A 15,937-nucleotide genomic window follows, 5' to 3' on the forward strand; every position below is an offset into this window, starting at 1 on the left:
GCAGCTGGGAAGCTAAGACATTACTTCTAGGCACTGATTTCTGTATCACTTGGCTATTGCCATGTAACAAACCACCCCAAAACTTGATGGTTTAAACAACATGGCAAAGGGTGTGGATACAGGGAGGGTGGATTTACCATTAATGCATTCTGTCCCAAAGATGAAAGATTTTTACCTTTGAATTATGGAGAAATCATTTTGTCTGTTTGACAACGATGTCATTTTCTCTGTACATAGATTTTTTTTAATGCTTTGATGAAAGTGCACTCTTTTCTTAAAAAGTCAAAAGCAAATTTTTAAGTCTGAAAAAAAATCAGTAAATCAAGGGAGTTACGGCTTAAAAGTTGTAAATCCAAGTTTGAAACAACTAAGATTTCTATGTGTTCTTACTTCAAAGGGTAGAGAACCAAGCAGGGCAGCTCAGTGGAGGAAAATCTCTTTATTGGAGAAGACACTCTAGGAACCAACATGTTTTCTTTCTTCCAAGGCCATTGGAAGGAACATGAGCTTTTAAGTAAGTTGAACTAAAACCTTTGAGGATGTTATTCAATAAGGCAGAGGCTGGGAATGCAGAAACTGAGCATGGTGGGAAAGGCTGCAGATAGACATGACCTTTTAAGACCCAGGGACTCTGGAGAACCAGGAGTGAAAGAACGCAAGTTAAGGGCTTTATTCTTTAGTGCTTTATGCAAAGGAAAGGAGTAAGGCTCACAATGGTAAGAGGGGTAATAACTATTACCTAGGTGTTCAAATTTTAACAATCTGTCTCTGTGTATTATTTTTATAAATATAGGAATTAGTTAATATTTGCACACTATGAAATGTTTTTGCCAAAATGTCATTGGAAAAAATGTGCTACATTCTTTGTAATTTAGTGAATTAGTGAGGGAAGGCTAACTGCTTTAACAATACTCCCCCAAACTCAGTAGCTTAACATAAAAAAGGTTTATTTCCCACTCACGTTGCACTCTAACGTGGATGGAAGGGAGGCACAGTCCTAGGCAGACATTTGGGAGTCTGGGCTCCTTCCATCTTCAGCTCCACTTGCCTGTAGATCTTTGTAGTTCTATTCAGCAGATGGATGGTGAAAGAGAGTGAGGTGGTTTTAAAATGACCACATGTTTTTTGAGACTCCTCCCTTCAAGAGGTGGCAACCTACTCCCTCTCCTTGAATGGGGGATGGACTTAGTGATCTGCTTCCAATGAATAGGAAACATGGAAGTGACAGTGTGTGACTTGAGAGACTAGATGATACTGCACCACAGCTTCCTGCTTGCTTTCTCTCTTTCCGATCGCTCATCTTGGGGGAAGCTGGCTGCCATGCCCTGGGCACCACTCAGGCAGCCCTGGAGAGAGAGACCCACATGGTGAGGAACTGAGATCCTTTGCCAGTTGTCAGTGAGGAAATGAAGCCATGAGAGGGAGTCTCCTTGAAAATGGATCCTCCAGATCTAACCAGGCTTCAGATGATGCAGCCCTAGCAGATGGGTTGATTGTAACCTCATGAGAAACCCTGAGCCAGAACCATCCAAGTAAACACTCACTCCAGATCCCTGACATCCAGAAATTCTGCGAGGAAATAAATGCTTGTTTACAGCTGCTAATTTTGGGGGATTTGTTACCCAGCAATAATAGCTAATACAAGACAAAGAATTGTGTGTGGGAGGGGTTTTATGTTCTGGGTCTGCAAGAAACATAAACCACTTCCTATCCCATTCTGTTGCCTAGAGTTGAGTCACATGGTTATACCTAATGATCTAACTGTAAGAGAGGCTGTGAAATATACTCTAAGTGTGCATCCAGGGGGAAAAGAAGAACTTTGGTGAACAGTTGGCCATGTCTGCACATTCAGGTGATGTATATTTGGGAAAGTTTTGCCCACAAGGGTTTAGTGGCTGTTTATCCAAGTGCAGACAAAATTCTTGGAGGAAATAAGTAGAGCCTTTGAAATATTAGTGTTTAATATTAGTCCACCTTACAGAGCACCAGAGATGCCAAACACCTGTGGAGTTAACCCAGGAAAATATTAAGAGGCTTTGGTTTGTCTGCTAACAACAATAGCAACAACATTTATTGAGTACTTACTTTGTCCCAGGCATTATATGCAACAACACTTTATTAGTTAAATAATAGAATGTGGTGGGTACAATTTATCTCAGTTTTTCATATGGGGAAAATGTGTCTCAGAGGGGTTAGAAAACATGTTCAAATTGATACAAACATCTGGGTAAGCCACTGAGCCAGCACTTAAATCTAGGTCTGTATTTCTTCAGAGCTCAGGCACCTGGCCCCTAAAGAGGGTTAGCAGGTTGTTGACCAGCTCTGCCAGGAGTGTTTTCATCTGGTGTTATGGGAGGAGGCCTGATATGCTGTCCTGTTGTGGATGGGGTAGGTCTCTGGGGTCTGTTTCCTACTAGAAAGTAGCACGAAGGCACTGGATGTTTTAGGCACAGGTATCATCCTAAAGGCAGGTATGACATAGATTAGAGAAATAATAATCCAACTTTGACAAATTCATATTGTTTTATCCTTCAGCACACTTAGGTAGGACTCTGAGCTTCTGTTCCTCTTCTTGATGCTAGAGATAAAAATACCTACCATAGGGACTTGAATGACAAGATATGTATAAAAGCACCTAGACTATTTCTGGGCATATGTCTACAATTTTTTTTGAGTAATTCTATTACTAAAACAATTATTTTCTAAAGAATAGAGGCCATATCTTATTTATCATCTTTTGTCAATATATCCTTATTCATATTATATCTTATTTGTCATTATATCCTCTGTGCCTAGTACAGAGTCTGGCTCAAGATGATGGCACAATAGATTTCTGTTGAAGGTACAGATGAATAAATGATGGAACAATTTCTTCTTCATTCTCCTGGGGAATGAGGAACTCAGTCTGAGACATGCAGTTGAATAATCATCTCTTTTGGGTGCGGCTTGACAGTTCACAAAGTGCTTTCACACGCAGGATCTCACGCCAAGGCCCCCCCAGGACATCGACACTGCCTGCTCCTGGAGCAGTGGGAGGCAACCCTTATTAAAGTACTTTGTCCAGTTCAGGATTGAGTAAAATCTAACAAACTCAGAGAATGCCTGGAGGAGAGCAATAAAAATTGATTAAACAGACCTTCTAAAAAAAGGTTAAGAGAATTGGGATTATTTCAGCTAGAGGAGCTGCGAGATATGTGTGGGAATAATAAATTTTCGAGAAACAAAAGAGTATTTTGCAAAAGTTCATGGTTATCTGTGGTTTATTTCCACTGACGACAGAAGAGAAGGGATTCTGATGACTTTCCTGTTTGACATTAAGCAGCAGCCTCTCTTACCATCTCTGCCCATGAAATTACAGCCGTCACTTGCTCTTTGAAAACTCTTTATTCTCTCAGGACCTCCTCTCAAAAGCATTTTGGCCCTCAGGTACTGTGAGGTTACTGGGGAAAGTACAGAGGAGACATTTAAACTGATGGATTAGTTTGTATTCATCACTTGACTTGGCACTGTGAAGGCAGAAGGCTGTGAACCCAATTGACCAGAAGCTCTCAGGACATTTATAGACCCTACACCTCCCTTCTTTGCTGACCTACCAAGACTTCTCAGGTCTAACTCTTGTAAAAAATAACATTTGCTCACATTCTGTAATGTGTGCCTGAATAGCATACTCATCTTATTCTTGCTTAATTGTCCTGCCATATTCCTGGATTGGGGACAGCTTCCTAGGACAGCAGGGGCTTGGAAATGGGTATTAGCACTGCCACCAGGACCACAGTATTCCTTGCCTGAGCCCTGAAGTTAATTTATGTTCACTTTCTGCAGCTGAATAGCATAACAGATGCTTATTGTATGCTTTTTATGTATGACAGACATTGTGTTAAGCACCAAGAATAAAGTAGTAAGGCTTATGTGGCCCTTGCCAACACAGGGTCTGTCGTCCAGTTGGGGAATATAAACAAATCAAGAAACAATTGCAATATGGTAAGTTATGGGCTATGAGACCGTGTGCAAACCAACCTAGCCCAAGTTAGGAGGTCAGGAAAGCTGTTTTAGAGAATGCAATGCCTAAGTGATTCATGAAAGAAGAACAGGCATTATCGTTAATTCCTTCTTTATCCACATTATGTAAGTCCATATAGCTCTTATCTTGGAAACTTTGCTCGTTCAAACCTCCCAACTTCCCACCCCATTTTAACTTTTCATTTTACTTTTTAATTATTAGCTATACAATCCAATTATCAATTGCATGGGTTATGGATCAAGAAAGTCTCCATGTATAGTTAACTCAGGTTAAATTAATGTCAATAACCATGTGCCAAGAATTAACCCTTTTGAAGCACTATATTAGTAAAACATCCAGACAGCCCACATGTTAATGCATTCTGAACATGAGGTTCATATTAAAAAAGAAAAAAAAAAAATTTAACTCATGTGAACTAGAGAACTGCCTGGTCCATACAAGAAATCTGGTGCATCATTATAGTTTTCATTAATTATTTTTTTTAGTTAATATTTTTTGGTTAATGATATAACTTACTGGAATTAAATTTTTATAATGATATAACTTAGAGGAATTAAATTTGAGCTGTTCCAAATTAAATAATTAATTATAATCAGCTTTGAAGAAAATGTAAAAATTTTAAAAAGGGTGACTATCCTTGGGAAAGGTGCCAACACACAGGAGAGTAGCTCCTGTACATACAGGAGCCAGTATATACACTGTCTACCACCAACTGATCCAGAACTAGATACCTGACCCAGGTTGGGTCAGTTGGATCTCCTCTCATGGATTTTTGAGTTGGGACCAGAAATAATGTGAATCAGTCTATCTTGGTGTTAGCAATCGTCCAGTGTAAGGCTTGGCCACTGCTGGTGTCCACCTGCCTACCCTTGCTCTGCAGTGGGAGGATGTGAAGAGAGACTCAAGCAAAACCCTAGAGAGAGCATTGAATGGCAGAAAGTCAACAGTCCCCAAGGGCCATTTATTTCTGTGCCTGTCCTGCAGTTTGGTTACATGAAGTAAAGTATTCTTTTAATAAATTCCTTTTTTTCTTTCTGCCAAAGCTACATCAAGGTAGGGATTTTGTCCCCTGAAACAAGACCTGGTGAAGACAGGCTTTCAGTATAGATAGTTAGAAACCTGCTAATTTGCCCCTTGGTGGAAGACAGTTACGGAACAGAGCACAAGAATTGCAGGACCTCCTGCTTTGTGAGCTTGCCCATCAGAAAGCATTTTGGAGCATTAGGAGTCTTAGGAGGCCACACTTTTGACTCAGATGCTGAGGTTCTATTCTAACCCTGCATTTGCATCCTCAATACGAAGCTGCAAACTCTCCACCCATCAGCTCCCATTGCTGTCTCCTGAGCCTCTTAACTAGAATGCAGTTTAAGGAGGTGGTTCCAGAGTCTAACAGACCGAGGTTGGAATTCCTGCTCTGCTGCTTTCTGGCCGCGTGACCTTGTGCTAATTAGTCATTCCTTTCAGCCTTGGTTTTCTCTTCCATAAAATGGAAGCCTTACCTGGGGTTGTGAGGATCACACATAAAATATTAGGTGGAGTATCTGGCACAGAATAAGCATTCAAGAAATATTAGCAATTATTCTAATACAAGCCAGGTCTGCAAATAGGAAAGGAATTCAGCATATGCTCACCCACTCAAGAAGTACAAGGCAATGAATGAAGTCAACTTTTAAGATGCACAGAGTTACTCTAATCCTGGTATAGACGAATGCTTAGACAGTGCTTTAATATGCAGACAAGGACCTGAACTAGTTAAGGGCATATTATGATCACCTCTCTTCTTGGAAAATCTGCAACAATAAACCTTCTGAAAATATGCAGTGGCCTTGCTATCTTATGTCTCATTTCTTCCTGGAATCGCACAGACTTTCTCCAGGGGGTTCAGTTATTTGAACTATCCAAAGAAACTAATTATAACAACTCAAGTTTGTCTTGAAATTGCATTTATGAACAACAACAAAAGAAAGGTGGTAAAATCTTCTGCTCATAACTCCTGTTTATATTTTCACAGTTTGAAGTAAAGAGTGCTGATCCTGAGAAGAGTTTAAGGTCAGCTGAATTTGTTTTTGGTAGGTCTCATTTTTTTTCTCTGTTGTAATGCTCCTCTCTGCCCTTACACCCCCAAACTCCCCTCCTCTGGTCCTCTCCCTCAATTTAATGAGATATTTGATGAAATATAGTTATTGAAAATGGCTTTAGAGTCAGATAAATCTGTATATCAATCCCAGCTCTAAAGTGGTGATAATATCACCTACCTCCCCTTATGAGCACATAATAGGAGCTCAAAAAATGAGGATCATTGATATATTATTATTATTATTGAAACCAATTGCTTCTATTTAAAATGCCAAAGTACTGGTTCTTGAAAAGCAGTCTGAAGATAACTTTCTTCAGAATTACTGGGAATGCTTACTAAAAATGTAGATTACTGAATCTTATGCCAAAGCTACTGCCTCTGGGTTGGGACCCAGGAATCTGCATTTTAAACAAACTCCCCAGATGAGTTTTTTTACCTATCACAGGTTGAAATGAATTTTATAGACATTTCATTACTATTCACAGAATAATTTGTGCAGTGTTGCCCTTTCAATCAGTGGCATTCCCTATACCAAAGATTTGAATAGGAGTCCAGTGTCACCTCCAAATAGAAAATTCTTTCTCTTTCTCTCTCTCTCTTTTTTTAATTTATAAACACTCAATATCCACCAAACAAAAACTACTTCTTTCTCCCTCCATCTGATTCCCTGGCAATCTATAATCTTTTTTTTTTAATTAATGATCATTATTCAAAAAGAATAATTTGCCTTTATATTAACCATAAACAAACAAAAAAAAATGTAATGTTAACAATAACAACAAAAATATAAAATACCTGGGAGTAAATCTAACAACATCATACATTTGTAGAAATAATTATAAAATAATCTAATCTACTTTTAAAATTTTTTTCTAATTTTTAACATTTTAAATTGTGAAATATGACATATATGCAGAAAAGTGATAAATTGCAAAGTACAGTTTAACTAGTAATAGAGCAAATTTCAAAGAATAGTATGGGTTACAGTTCTGCAATTTCAGGTATTTCCTTCTGGCTGTCCTAATACACCAGAACTAAAAAGAAATGTCTATATAATGATTCAGTCATAATCATTTGTTAAATACTAACTTCTCTGTCACAACTCCTCCCTCTCATTTCCTCATTCTGTCAATCTTCAGCAATATTTGGGCAATGACAATTCTTATTGCTTCGTGTTGAATAGAGGTATCAACATTATGGGGTAGAAGAATGCAACTTGTTGATGTTCTGGGAGAGACTGGTACCTCTAAGTTTTAGGGCTTATCTGGCATGGAGACAATCTAGAGGTTTTAAGTTTATGAAAAATAAACCTAATAAGTAAAACTTCTATAGAGTCTTAGACAGAGCCCTGGGTTTTCTTTAGGGTTTTCAAGAATACTGTTGGTTCGGCTTGGCAAACGGTGGCAATTTGTAATATCGTGCTGAAGTTTGCATAAGAATAACCTCCAGAATGACCTCTCGACTCTCGACTCTATCTGAAACCTCTTAGCCACTGAAACCTTATTTTGTTACATTTCCCCCCCTTTTGGTCAAGAAGGCATTGTTCATCCCATGATTCCAGGGTCAGGCTCATCCCTGGGAGTCAGGTCCCACATTGCCAGCGAGACTTATACCCCTGAAACTCACATCCCATATAGTGGGGAGGGTAATGAGTTTATTCACAGAGTTTGGCTTAGAAGAGGCCACATCTGAGCAAAAAAATAGTTCTCTTGGGATGACTCTTAGGTGTATTTATAAGTAGGCTTAGCTTCACCATTACAGAAATAAGTTTCATAAGGGCCAGCCTCAAGATAGTGAGCTTGGCTTATTAAACTGGGAGTCCCCAGTGCTTGAGAGAATATCAAGAATTGCCCAGGTGGGGAAGTTTAATAGTTCCATACTTTTTCTCCAGTCCCTCAAGGGACTTTGCAAATACTTTTCATTATCTGCCCAGACTACTCTGGAATGTATCAGGGTATTATATTACATTAAGCCATACAGAATCACCAGACCCAAATGATTCTTACATACAATAAATTTTGAGAGCCACTGAGGTTATGCTTGAGGATGACTGAGGTACAGTCGATGTGTTACCTTTCTCAGTGGTATTTATATATTGGCCTAACTTATGATAGTGGGGTAAGAGAAAATGGGATGAGGAAAGACTCTCATGCATCAATAAGCAGGAGAGGAAGATTTTTTGTGAACTCTTGAGACTTCTAGTTCCTTAAGATCACACTGAGTCTACAGCTGAGGTCTACCCCAAAGGTAATTCTGTTTTTGTTGTTTGAACCCTGTTCTGGTTTGCTAATGCTGCCATTTTGCAAAACACCAGAAATGAATTGGCTTTTGTAAAGGTGGTTTATTTGGTTACACAGTTACAGTCTTAAGGCCATAAATTGTCCAAGGTAAGGTGTCAACAATAGGGTACCTTCACTGGAGAAAGGCCATTGGCATCCGGAAAACCTCTGTTAGCTGGGAAGGCACATGACTGGCATCTGCTTGCTCCCAGGTTGCATTTCAGAATGGCGTTCTCCAAAATGTCAGCATCAGCTTTCAACGGCTATCTTCAAAATGTCTCTCTAAGCTGCAGAAGCGAGCTCCTTCTGTCTGAGCTCTTATAGGCCTCCAGTGATTTAATTAGGACCCTGCTGAATGGGTGGAAATTATCTAATCTGAGTCATTACCTACAGTTGGATGGGTCACATCTCCATGGAAACAACCTAATCCAAAGATTCTAACTTAACACTAATACGTCTGACCCCACAAGATTGCATTAAAGAACGTGGTGTTTTGGGGGACATAATACTTCCAAACTGGCACAAACCCTCAGCCTCTTAGCAGCTGTGAGTGGTACTGACCCCTCAGACATTTGGGAATGTGGGTGGCTTTTATTGGTTAGTACCCTAACTGGGATGGGTCCAGCAATGCAAATGTCCTACAATGCATGGGGTGATTCTGCACAATGAAGAATTGTCCTGCCCCTGATTCCATAATCTCCCTGCAGAGACCTTTGGCAAAGGGAAGCAAAAGGGGAGATTGCAGTCTACTCACTTGTCTGGCAGGAAGCACATTTCTAAGAATGCCTGGGAGAGAACTAGTGACACAGTCATGCACATTGTCTGTGTGTGCAGTGTGAGACCTGTCCTCTCCTATGCAGAAATACCTCCCTTTCCTTGCCTGGACACCCACTAGCTGTAGGTAACTCCTTCCTTCTGAACCATAACACATGTGGCTGCAACTAGAAATGTCTACTGGTCAGAGGCAGAGTGACTGGGAAGCAAATGAAGCATAAGCTTCAGGGCACTTCACTTGCTCAGGGCCTCTATGAGTACTGGGAGGTGCTGGAGAATGAAAGAGTCTTTGTTTTCCAGAGTTGCTATGACAAGTACCACACAGTGGGTGGGCTTAAACAAACTCATTTACTGTCTCATGGTTTTGAAGGCTAGAAGTGCAAAATCAAGATGTTGGCCGCGCCATGCTTTTTCCCAGGTCCAGTGGCGTTTTGGGAACAGCAGTCCCACATCACATGGCCATCTCTCTCTCTCTTCTCTGGCTTCTTCTGGCTTTGACTGACTGACTGCATCCAAATTTCCTCTCTTTATAAAGCCTCAGTCATATGGATTAAGACCCACCCTGACTCAATTTGGCCACACCTTAACAAAATAATAACATCATCAAAAGGTCCTATTTACAAATGGGTTCACACCCACAGGTACGTGGATTAAGGCTCAGACATGTCTTTTGTGGGGGACATGATTTAATTCCCAGCAGAGGGAAAGTCAGGTGGCCATCAGGAAGCGTCTATATAAGCATTTCTGATAAGTTGGCTTAGGAGATCTCACTGGAAAGGCAACTGAATGCCAGTAATTTGTTGTGATTTCTTTTCTCATTCTAGACAAATACTTACTTTTGCACATGGCTTTGCACTTGTAATTTTACAGTCTTTTTATTAAAATGCCCCTATTCTCCAAATCCATAAATCCTGGATCTGCCCCTCTTCCTGACTGGGGCTCTTCAGATCTCTAAGTATATTTTTGTGAGCATTACTCATGTAAGCATTAAATAAAGAGCCCAGGTTTGTGTTTTGGGAACATTGTGGGAAGAGGGAGTTTCATCTTATGTACTCTTTTTCTTTTTCCCTTTTCTAAAACTATAGCTGGCTGTGAAGTCGCAGTGGATAGGGATGGCTTTGGATCATGTGACGCCCTATGGCAGCCAATGCAGATTCTCAGTTCTCTTTCTGTGACTTTCTTTTAAACAGGACAAGCTAAGGCTGGATGGTATGTCAGCAGTAGTAAAGTTGACTCTTCTGTGGATGACTTAGATTTCAGGGGTGAAAAGGACATAGGAAGTTTCTCTGCATTTTAACTACATCGGCTGGGAGAATCAAGTTTTATGATACCACAGAGCGGCCCATGTTGAAACCACCTGTTTCTAGTGGCAGTTGTGGCAAAGTGAGTTCTGACTCCAACTATGGCTTGGAATGACCATGACTGAGGGGTCACCCCAGGAACTAGAAAAGGGCACTCTTAGTGGCAAGATTGGGCTTAAATTAATACTGATTTGTTTATTACAACAAGTATGACATTATTTATGATTAAGCTGATGAAATGGGGCTTGAATGAATAACATGACTATTCATTCATGAGTTAAGGAAAATGGAGGGGTTGTGGTCTCATCTATGAGAGAGTCATCACATCCACTTTATGACTTGAACACACATGAACCTCTTTGTGGTCTGGTTGTTTCATTTTTGCTCTTTACTATTTCCCAGTTCTGCTTCATCGTGCTGTCACCATTTCTCATTTTCAGGCTTGCATATAGTTCCCTGCTCTGAAGGAATGTGATCAGAAACAAGTTATTTGCAACTTAATGATGCACTACCTTGTCAATGAACTGGAAATTAAAGTGCTAGACAGGTATGTGCTGTTTTTAGCTCGGTTTCCCTGAAAGCAGAGTCTGAGCAACATGCTTGCTTACAGGTAGTTTATTTGGGAATGTGATCCCAGGGAGCAGTGGTGTGGTACAAGCTACCCAAAATGGGGAAACAGAGAAAGCTAGTACAAAGAGGTATCATTGCTTGGTTCCGTGAAACCTGAAGGGCCATAAGAAATGTGTCTCAGAAGTGTCCGCCTGGGAACAAAAGGAAGAAGCATTAACCTTTGGCTGCTATCTTCTTTTGGTCAAGGGTGTTTCTGTGGGGTGTGGGAGCACCTTGCCTTCTGGGCCTCCAAGGCAAGGTGCTTTCAGGTTGCAACTGTGTAAAGCTGATTGAAGCCTGCACAGCCTGCTCACCCCAGGAGTGGCTGGAATAAGAGGTAGAATGAAGAAAATTGAAGTGATGCCCAAGGGCTCTCTGATACATGCATCTTCTACGGAACCAGCGAAGAAAGTTAACCAGGATAATACCCCAGCAATGTATCATCCCACTCCAAGGTCTTATTGAAGAAGATTCCAGTTTGCAAAAGTCATTAAACGAATCAATAATACCAGGTGGGTGACTCATTTGTCTATAATCTAGAGTTGGCCCTACTCACTATTGGTAGCTGGTAAGTTTATTGACAGAAAAATTCTATTTATGGACAAAAACTGACACCTGAATTAATTTACTTCTCTTGAAGGAAAACTATGTGTTGAATATACTAGTCCAATTACCTTTGAAGCATTTTATCATCAGATTTGAGAGGCTCTTTGGCATTGACTTCAACATCAACATTCATTCTGCTTTTTCAGAATTTCTCAATTTAAATACCTGTAATTTTCAGAGGAACTCTGCTGCATTCTTTCTTGGGATTATACTCGCTTTTTTCCACAAGGCCTCCATTGTCCTTCTCCCTCTGTGTGCCCCCCAAAATTGATCTGAGCAAGTCTCTTACCATCTCTGAGCTTTAGCATATTTTTGTGATCAATTTAGGTAAGATTAGTGGGTCTCAAACTATAGTGTGCATTAGGGTCACCTAAGGTGCTTGTTAAAGCAGATTGTTGGTTCCACTCTCGGGTTCTAGTTGATTCAGAGGCACTGGGTTGGAGCTGAGAATTTGCAAGTCTAAGTTCTCAGGTGATGCTGAAGCTGCTGTTTCTAGAAGTACACATTGAGATCCACTGTGCTAGACAAACAGATCCAAAATCTGGCTGATTATCAGAATTATTTGGGGAGCTTTTGGCCAATAAGGATGTCTGAGAGTCATCCCTGTATGAATCAGAATCTCTGGGAGTCCAGGGCCAGGACTAGGGTGAAGTGAGTGAGTTGCCTGGGTGCACAACTTAAGGAGGCACTCACTTTTGGGGTCATGCAACCCAAGAGTGCGTACCCTTTTAAATTTTGTGCCCTGAGCTCCTCACTCATCTCTCCTGAGTCCTGACCATGCTAGTAGTAGAATTTGGGAATTTGTATTTAATCCATCAGACTAGCTACTCCACGAATGTTTCTTCAAAGCTTGCTTGAGTAATAAGAATGTGAGGTAGCTTCCTATCCATGCTATTTCTTTCAACAAGGGATATTAGTGCAGAGACATTTCTAGTGCTAAAGATCCATGTCTGTGGACTGAGCAACCTGTTTCAGCTGAATGCCTTCTTTGGGACAGAACCTTAAAGTTACTCTAGCTTTCAAGGGTTGCCTGCTCATGAACCTCTGACCTTATGTACCTATGTATCAGGAAAATGTACACGCAATGGAATGCATGTTGGAATTGTAAGAAAGGGGTAAGTTTAGCTTTCACATAGAGACAGCATGGAACAAGGAAAATGGAGGCAAAACCAGCTTAAACAAGCCCCATGATAAAGGGAAGAAAGAGAGAATCTGAGCCAGCTCCTTATATGGAAAAGTAACCATGGTTACTGGAATGTAAAGAGATATGAGGTAAAATCGGAGGCGGGAACTCCCAGCAAAATAAATAAATAAATAAATAAGTAAATTTTAAAATGAATGAACTCTTTTGGATAGGTTGATCAGTTCAAAATCTCAATAATGAGCTAGTTGGCTCTCTTGGATAGGCTGTACAAATTAAAATCTCAAAAGATGAATTAGTTAGTGTTCTTGGATAGGCTGTAACCTCTGTAGTACCCAGTCAATGGGGAAACAGGAGGGACTTGCGCATTAGGAGTAGGAGATGTAAAGATCGCCACTCTCTTCCTCTGGCACGCCAGCCTACCACGTTTTTGGCTGTGTGCCCTTTCTTGCAAGATTGTAAATAAATTCTTTTCTCCTCCAGAACCGGGTGAGCATTTTTTGTATAATGCTTGTTTCTAACAGAGTCAGAGCTGGAGAGATGCTCACTGTGGTAACTACCCTCTCCTTATCATCCCTATATGTTCCTGAAAATCATACTCAGTGATTATCATGTAACAGAGGCAAAAAATGTACCACTTTTTTCTAAGAAAAATTTATTTTTGATAATTTCAGACTCACAGAAAAGTTGCCAGAACAGTCCAAAGAACTCCTGTATACCCATAAGCCAAAGTCCCCAATTGACAATCTCTTATTGCATTTGCTTGATCACACTGTAACCTTTTCCCATCAATCTCTCTTTCTCTATCTCTGTCTCTCTCTGTCTCTATCTCCTTTGGCATTCTGGCCCAAGAACCATCCAGAAAAATGCAATGGGTTTACTTTCCTGGTCTCTTCAGTCTTTTTAGTCTGGAGCAGTTCCTTGATATTTCCCTGTCTTATATATCTTTGACAGTATTAAAGAATAGAAGGCCTTTCACTTTGTAGTGTGACCCTCAGTTGCCTGGTGTTTTCTCATGACCAGGCTCAGGTCATGCATTCTTGGCATGAACACCACAGAAATAATGCATCACCTTGAGATAGGATAAAATAGGACATCAAGGCTGTGGTCCCTGGTCTTTTACTCAGCTTCAGAAGAGTTAAAACAAACCTGCAAAGCTTCAATTGCAGACTTCATGGAGCCAAAATTTCCCCTAAAGCTCTGAAGCCTCCCAAAACCATCAACGCTTGTAAAATTATGGGCCCAAAGCAAATTCCCATGACAAAAAACATGGGGTCATAAAGGTTGTTAAACATCTGCCCAAAGGAAAATTTTAGATGTGCGAGGGCAGGTCACAAGTTCTCATCACTGTGATAACTGTCTCCTCCTAAATCAAAGAAGACACCAGGTGTTCAATGGTTGAGATAAGAAGATCACAGTAAAACTTTCCTATATAACAAGGCAGCCCACTTCCACTCAGTGCATGCTTCTCTCTGAACATGTCCATGCTATCTCTTAAATGTGCCTTCTTTCTCTTTTCCTTTAATAAACTTTACTACTTATTTCCACTGGCCCCTCTTGTCTCTGAATTCTTTCCATGGTGAGAGTCCTATATCTGGAACAGGGATCTGCCTGGCACTGTTGCCATCAGGGCATCAATTACAACCTTGGGAGACACGCTCTTGACCTGCCCCACCACTGATAATGTGAACCTTGATCACCTGGTCATGTTGGCATCTGCCAAGTGTCACTACCTTTAATTCACCAGTTTTTCCTTTGTTGTTACTTAGAATTTTGTGGGAGGTATTCCAAGATTATACCAATATCCTTCCATTTCTATGATGGCTGCAAAATGGTGATTCTCTATTTCCATCACTGTTTCTACATTCATTTGTTGCCATTCTATGGTAAAGGGTTTATTTATATTTTTAGGGATTCAGATTTGTGGATTCCTGTTTTATTCAATGGGTTGTAATTTACTTTTATTATTTATTTGATGTTTAAATTATCCCCAATTTGACCAGTAGGAGCCCCTTCATGACATGTTCCCATCATTCATTGACTATTTTCTTACTTTCCTGCACAAGACAAGAGGTTTCTAGCTCATCTTGTACTTTCTGTGCCTCAGCCTTTGAATTATCCATTTCCCCAAGGAGACCTCCTATAATGGTCCCTAAACCTCCACTAAATAGCACTTGTAAATGAGAATTATAGGTTAAGAATTCAGTTAAATTACTAAATGAGAGCATACACATAGTAGCTAATGTTAAAAATTCAAAACAAAATGTATACCTGAAGGAATAGTTAAAAAAATGGGAGAATATACCAGAGAAAAATTTTTGTGGTCCTCGTTCCTTCTCACATTGTACCATTAACTACCAAACATCCACACCTCCCAGCATTTTGTTTGCACTCTAAGTCCCTATAGCATTAACTTGCATCTAGTTACAGAAATTCTTTCTCTGGGACTGATTTGATGTCCCAGATTAACCTGAACAGTTTTGGCTGCTGATCTTTCAATATGTCCTCAGCAAGATCTCTGCAGGGGTGGGTAAAGAGTTCAATCTAGTTTGGTGGTTAAGCATAAGTACAATTCTAGAAAAGTCCTGTTTATTATGGGCAGTTTGTAATGTCATTCCTAATCAAACAAAGACGGTGTCCTGGAAAAAAAAGTCTGCCTCAGAAGGAAATCTGCTGCTAGCCTATAATTTTGATGGTGTTCTTAGAAGATCCTGTTGTTTCCTGCTGAGCCTCCTAGCCAAAATAATTAACTTGCAACTTGGGAACAGCAGTGGGGAGAGAGGGGTGGCGTGGAGGGGCAGATAAAGGCAAAATTGAATTTTTGTTTTCCTGAAAAGATTTAAGGTTTTGCAAAATTCTCTGCTATTTTTAAATGTTCTCATTCTAATGAGAAGCAGAACCAGTGTCATGTAATGGTTGAGTTGGTATGGTAATTGCATTACAATGAAGAGCTGAGGTGCTAGGCCCATAAAACTCACCTAGGACCCACTGTTCTCTTGCAACAGGGAACCGTTTAATAGCAACAGATTTTAAAGGGCTGTTTCTTCCTTTTTGGCCATTCTTGGACCATTTCTGCCAGGTATAAATAAGTAAAAGTCTACCTTAAGGGCCCTGTGCTGGGTAGAATAA

The 15,937-nt window shown here is 40.3% G+C and overlaps 1 long non-coding RNA gene across 1 annotated transcript; it reads left to right on the top strand.

Moving 5' to 3' along the window:
- The first annotated feature begins 437 nt into the window (after positions 1–437).
- On the top strand, positions 438–9,620 carry LOC119510597. The gene is made up of 3 exons (XR_005211976.1): positions 438–514; positions 6,033–6,090; positions 9,570–9,620. It is a non-coding gene; the product is annotated as an uncharacterized LOC119510597 (long non-coding RNA).
- Positions 9,621–15,937: the final 6,317 nt, after the last annotated feature.

This window comes from Choloepus didactylus, chromosome 15 (genome assembly GCF_015220235.1).
Source record: "Choloepus didactylus isolate mChoDid1 chromosome 15, mChoDid1.pri, whole genome shotgun sequence".
In the NCBI taxonomy this organism is placed as follows: Eukaryota; Metazoa; Chordata; class Mammalia; order Pilosa; family Megalonychidae; genus Choloepus; species Choloepus didactylus.